The following is a 6,155-nucleotide window of genomic DNA, read 5'->3' on the forward strand; positions in this document are numbered from 1 at the left end:
AAAAAAAAAAAAAAAAAAAAAAAACTGTCTTAAATAAGATTAATTGAGAAATAAGGGCAGCGTCTTTTTTAAAAAAAAATGTGCTGATGGCTATGAGACTACAACAGCCTGAATGGCAGTGGTCCAGGAGAGATCACAGCAAGGAAAGCAAAGATGGAATCCCGGAGCGCTGTGCAAAACGTCTGAACACAGGAGGTCAAATATCATGAGGTTTCTCTCATAGGAGACATACAGAGTATAAATAATTTCACGAGCAAAAGAAAAGGTAGATGATGCGAAACAGGGAGATGGGCTATGAGGAGAGGGGAAGGGGATCTCAGAACAGGCAGAGATGGGAATGAACATAGAGAAAGGGTAAGTAAAAGGACAAGGTGTGATGTGTACCTATACCAACTCCGCATCATGAACATACCGCAAACATGTACTAATAAAAAGCATTTTAAAGCAAGCCTGAACTTGACAATCCAGGCTATCAGGAGCCCCTGAAAGCCAAAGGTGTGATAGCCCTGCAGACCTGGCCCCAATCAAGGATTCACTCCTAGGCATGGGCAGTAGCTCCACCCAGACCCCAATACATCCCAGGGGTCAGCACAGCACAGCACAGCAGCAACCAGCACCACAAGTAAAAGTCAGAGAGGGGGCAGGGTAGGAATGCGAGTCAGGGTCACCTTGTAAACAGAGTTCTTTATGTTAGACTCAAATTTGGGGCTGGAGTTGACCTCAGCCTCCCTGCTTTTGTTTCTGTCCTTAGGCACTGAGTTGTTAGTTACTAGAGTATATTTCAAACACAAGTCCTGCACATATTTCTCCCTGGAGGGAGGAATCCTAATGTATTCTCCACTGTCATAAATAATGTTGCTTTTTTAATTCTTATTTTTATGAGTCCGTGTCTGCAGTACACATGATCATGGTTGTAGTGGGGAGTTGGTACGGGCACACAACACATCCTCATTCTTTTTGCATTTTCTTCCTCTGCCTGCCCCTCTCTCCATTTCTTGATCCCCTTCCCATTTGAGGAAGATCTATCTTCCTGCTGCCCATTGTGTATCTCCCACTTTGCTCATTATTCATACTTCTCATACAAGAAAAACCATGTGGTATTTAAGCTTGTGTGTCTAGTTTATCTCACTTCACATCATGGCCTCAAGGTGCATCTGTTTTCCTACAAATTACTCAAGTTTATCTTTACGGTAGAGTAGTACTCCATACATTAATACTCCATACAGTAAATACCATATTTTCTGTATCCATTCACCTGTTGGTGGACATACAAGCACCTTTCAAGACGTAGCTGTTATGAGTTTGTGTTGCTATAAACATGGGTATACATGGATCACTGTCATGATGTCTTTAACTCTTTTCAGGAATACCTAGGAGGGGAAGAGCTAAACAGACTGGAATTGCTAATTTTAGCTTTTTGAGGAATCTTCATCCTGATTTCCACAGTGACCCTTCTAGTCTTCATTCCCCCTGACAGTGTAGAAGGGTTTCTTTCTCCCTTGAAATCGTGACAGCATTTGTTTATATTGGATGTCTTGATGATGATGATTTCAAATAGTGTTAAATCAAAGAATATCTCTATGTCCCTTAGCATTATAGTTCTCAGCTATAATCATAATTACAAGGTAATCTTTTTTCTAGTTTTGCAGCTTTTTAAACATAAATTATTAATACTATTTTGGTATTATTTTATTTATTGGTGTATGTTTGTGATATGTAATAAACACATTCATCTGAGGGAATTGGTACATATATGTACTTCATCTTAAGTTTAAGACTTTTGCATGTTAAATACAGGAAAGAAAAATAATATAATGCAAATTGGGATATTTAATTAAAAGGTTTTTTTTTTTTTTTTTTTTTAATAACAGTGCCAAAGGGGCTTTGGTACGAAAAGCATGTTTTCATGGTTCACTTGTTCCTCCCCTTACCCTTTTGACTTTGGGTGAGATGAGGTCATTGTCAAATTCACAAGGCAACTGTAAGTTTGTTGAGAAATACGGAGATCAAAAATGGATCTAGCTTTTGTGAAGACCTAAAGCTAACAGATTTTTGGGGGGCCCTATTTGAATAATGGATAGAACATTTTCAATAAAAAATTGCTAGAGCCCCCCTAGAAAGCTGGAGAAAGTAATTTTCTGAGAAGATCATGGAGCCTAAGTTCTCATCTTATCGTGATCAATCTCTTTGTGAAAGGGGCTGGCATCATGCCCAGCACATAGCAGGTGCTCAATAAATATTAACTTCTGTTGACCTTGATCTTGAAACCAAGCAACATCTTTGCACCAGTGACATTCAGAAGGTCGGAATTGGCCTCCTGCCCTCTTCTACTGGCAAACCTCTCCACAGAATACTCAGAGTTCTCAGGGTCTCCCAAGCAAACAGTTTCACTATTTACAGTGAAATGACCTCATCAATCAAACTGGTCCAGGCAACCTTAAAGTCTGTCAATGCTCTCCAGAGATAGGAAGTCTATCAAACTGCGATAACCTTGCTGGTTTTGCATACAGACAACATCCCTCTTGGAAAATGCATTTCTTTGTTTTCTTCCACTGACTGGGGCCCTGATTTCCATCAGATGTGTACAGATGGATTTGCTTTAAGAGCTAGCAGCAAGAAGGTGCCTGGGACTTGGCATCCCATGGGTATCCACTTGTGATGGGAATATGTCTGATGTCCATTGCCCTGGGGCCCTTAATTTTAATGCTTCTGCTATGGTAATAAATAAAAGATAGACATGCGCATTTCCTCAAATTATTTAATGCAGCCAACTGAAAGAAACTGAAGTGCAGTGCCTCTTTTGCACCACTTCTGATTAAAAATAGAATCAAATATTTAAATAAAAAAATTGAAATACCTCTTAAGCAATGTCTGTCTGAGAGACATACAGGCTCCCCAGTAATAAGTTATGCAAATATGTACTTTGTAGTCAATTTTCTAGGGACATGGATCCACTCTTATCTCCTCCTGCCCGGCCTCTGTCTGCAACAGACAAGACACGGAGCTGCTGCCTGGGGTATCCATTAGGGGCTTAGGAGGAAAAGATGCTTTTGTTTGGATTTTACCAAAGAGATGCCCTTTTGTACTGACCTCCAACTCACAGAGCAGCTACATCCTTACTTTCAAGACAAGCTGTCTCTTAACTCTTGTATTCACATAGACAAGTAGAATAAGCAAGTTCCCCAGCTGCAGGTCAGGATACAGAGTTATGGAAAGCAGGGATCCGGGCAGCTCCTGAGGAGCCCTACAACCCAGAAACATAATGCACAGGCAGGAGAGACACATAGCCCTGTGCTGGCAGAGGAAAATCTCTGCATCCCAGTGAGGCATCCATGCAGAAAGCCAAGGAACAGCAGAGAGGGCAGAAGTGATCTGATGGGGAAATAAAGACAGAAACAGGAAACTGGTAGGAGAAAATCAAGAGCAGTGGGAAACAGATTCTAAAGAAAAGAAGTCCAAACACATCATAAATAGGGCAAATAGGAGAATTGATGCTAAAAATGCCTTTCCCCAAAGGTCTTATCTGGGACCAGTGTCAAAATAAAAGAATTCAGAACTGGACAATTCCTTATAATGGCTTTATCTTTGGACTGTTTTCAATGGCAACAGAAACAGGAAAACCCCTGAGACAAGTTATTCCGGTGACAGGTCCACACCATCTTTTCCTTTGGAGGTAGTATTGGCATTTGGTGGAAGAGGGTACAACTGTTCGCTTTCTTGTTTGCTTTTCAAATGATAGAGAAGAAAGAGGCATATGGATAGCATTTAATTTCTTAGACCTGGATAGATTATTGTATCTTAATTTTTTCCTTTGTGATTAGTTAAGAAATAAAAGAAATTTAAGATTTCATATCCCTTACTACAGCTACTTGAAAAGATTAAATCATGCTTCTCAAGAAATGAACACATTCTGTTTCACCTTGGGAAGAAAAAGACAAAATTCTTCTCTCTTTTTTTTTTTTTCTTTTCACAAATGATAACAAAACAATTCTGAAAAGTGCCAAAATGTTGACTTTGGGATAAATATTTAAAACAACCATCTTTCTGTATTGCATATGTAAGCACCTCAAAAACATTTCTATCCTGGTCTGTTTATGTCCAACATAATCCATGCAATAAATGTGATTTATGGGGGCAGAGAGCTATCTACCTGGGCTTGACCCCCATTCTGCTGGAAGAAGTGACTGGCCTGCAGCAGACCCCTCATAATGAGCTGCACAAAACAAGGATTAATTCATTGTTTGCTGCTTTATCTCCCCGTGGTCAGGCTGCAGAGTCATTTACATTTCAAAACAGGGATTTACTCAAAATATTCGGATAAGCTAGAGAACACCTGCTTTTTTTAGCCTTTGCAAATAATATCTGTTCAGTGTTCCTAGAAGGCCAACCCTGCTCTATCTTATCACTGAGTAAATACTGTGTGTGTGTGCAAAGAGGTGCAGAGCAGAGCTGGGGGCAGGAGTGCAGGGAATGTCTGGGAAGAAACAAAAATGCGAACAGGCAGAAAATTAGAAGAGGTCCTGGAACAGTTGCTCACTAGTGTGAGGATATGAATTTTCTTCAGGCTGCAGGTGCATAGGCTGGTTTGATTTCACCAGAACAGAGCAATGAGTTTGGTGCCATGGAGGAGCTGGAAGGGAGGCTAATGTATCTGGAGTGTCCCAGCTGCACTGCGCAGAAGTCTCCTGCTGTGCCCTGGGAATTCCAGCCCTACCCTTTATCTCTCTCTCTTTTTTTTAAAGTACTACTTATTGAATCTAGGGCTTTCACATTGAGCTATATCCCCAGCCCAACTTATATTTTATTTTAAAACAGTCTTACTAAGTCACTAAATTGCCCAGGCTGGGCTTGAACCCGTGGTCCTCCTGCCTCAGCTTCCTTGAGTGCTTGGATTACAAAGATGTCCCACCAGAAGGAATTCCTCTCCTCTTTTTGGTCTTTCCTGACTGACTATCCTTCAGCTCTGGTTCTCAACTGTCGTATCTTTTCCTAGAGGCTTGACTTGTGATCTCAGCTAAGTGTTGTCAAACCTGGGCCTCAGTTTCCCCATCTGAAAAATGAGGTTGCTAATGCTGCCCTTCAGCGCCGTGGAGGAGTTCAGGACACAACCTGCTGGGTGCTCAGGCTGTAGGGTGCATGAGTAGGAAGAACTGCCAGTTCAGCAAGAGGGAGGAACTGTGAAACTTTTTTCATCTTCAGTAAACGTACACCTTCACTGCCTTTTCTGCATCTTGTCCAATTCTTGGTTGGGGACACCAAAGGCTTGGGAGGAAGCAGTGAGGGGGTGTGTCCTCTGTGATCCAGCCTGAAAGTCACAAATGTTGCTGCTGCAGTATCCTGTCTCCCTACTGACCTGTGCTGCTCTTTAGAGGAGAATTAGACCTGCTCCTGCATGCATGTCCGAAGGTTCAGGAAAGAAACAGGGACTTGCAGTTTCTGGGGCCTTTTCAGCAGCGTGTGAACTATTGCACACTTGAAGTTGATGGCCATGCACTTCCGTTCTACCCATACTTGGGGTCTTTGCTGCGAGACCACTGCCAAATGCTCCTATGTGTGGGATGCAGTTTCTCTTTGCGTTTTGGCTCAGCACAGAGAAATCCTTCTGTTTCAGACCCAACCTAGTATGACCTCACACACCACCTTCTTTGGAAATCTCATGCACACATGGGTAAGCTTTCCAACACTCTCTTCTCTGAACTCCTTTTTCTTCATCCATTTTTGCAGTAATTGCAAAATTTACCCCAAAACTTGAGGATGGGAGTTGAGTGACTATATCAGAACCCACCATTTTTCTCTATAGGCTAAAACCTGAAGCCCCAAGACAAGGGACAGACACATGGTCAGGGGAGAAAAATTCAGTGAAAATTCATATTTCTTATCACTTACCTTGTGTTTATTTGATGAGCCCTAATTTCCAGCTTCCTTATGGAAAATCACTGATTACACTAACATTCCTAAAGCTGTTCAAATCTCTCTCTCTCTCTCTCTCTCACCAATCTACTTATCTACCTATCATCTAAATATTTCGTCTTATTCTCTCTCTCTCTCTACTCAATGATCTATCTGAACTAGGAGTAATCATTTCATTTTTTGGTTACATAGACTGGAAAGCTATATTCTTTTGCAGATTCAGGAAGCATTTTCTAAATACCTTA

The sequence above is a fragment of the Chinchilla lanigera genome, unplaced genomic scaffold (assembly GCF_000276665.1).
Source record: "Chinchilla lanigera isolate Chin_1 unplaced genomic scaffold, ChiLan1.0 scaffold00086, whole genome shotgun sequence".
In the NCBI taxonomy this organism is placed as follows: Eukaryota; Metazoa; Chordata; class Mammalia; order Rodentia; family Chinchillidae; genus Chinchilla; species Chinchilla lanigera.